The following is a 454-nucleotide window of genomic DNA, read 5'->3' as shown; positions in this document are numbered from 1 at the left end:
AGGCAGGGCCGGCCCCACGAGCCGGAGCTTGATCCGCAGGGAGCAGGACTCGGACAGCGGGAGGGGTCTGCTGCGGGTGTGCAGCCATGGGAGGAGGCTGAAAGCCTGGACACACTGTCAGCTCAGAGCGCTGATGCCAACGTGCAGCTGATGGCAGAGGTGGATGGGCTAAAACAGGTCCCAGGAGGGAGCATGGATGCAGATCTGCAGCCCCTGAGTGGGGTCAGCTCTCTGGGGACAGAGCAGGGATGGGGTGTGGCTCCAGATGTTCAGCCCCTGGATCAGGTCGATAAACCAGAGTTAGTGGAAATTATGGAGGCAGAGGATGCCCAGGCAGACACGCAGCTGTGTAGGGGTGCCAGCCCAGAAACCCCCCAGGGAGGGGAGGGGAGGGTAGCCCTACACCTCATGGAGGAGGCTGAGGATGGGGCCAGAGGGCAGGAAGAGCATGAGC

At 63.0% G+C, this 454-nt stretch overlaps 1 protein-coding gene across 1 annotated transcript in view; it reads left to right on the top strand.

Moving 5' to 3' along the window:
* Window positions 1-454, top strand: part of RAB44 (RAB44, member RAS oncogene family) — a gene marked incomplete at both ends in the record, with an annotated part of 11,305 nt that overhangs the window by 6,265 nt on the left and 4,586 nt on the right. The gene's annotated exons all lie outside the window — the stretch shown is intronic.

Source organism: Eurypyga helias, unplaced genomic scaffold, assembly GCF_000690775.1.
Source record: "Eurypyga helias isolate BGI_N326 unplaced genomic scaffold, ASM69077v1 scaffold9829, whole genome shotgun sequence".
Lineage (NCBI taxonomy): Eukaryota > Metazoa > Chordata > Aves > Eurypygiformes > Eurypygidae > Eurypyga > Eurypyga helias.
The sequence above is the reverse complement of the archived record's forward strand: the minus strand, read 5'-3'. Positions and strand labels throughout refer to the sequence as shown.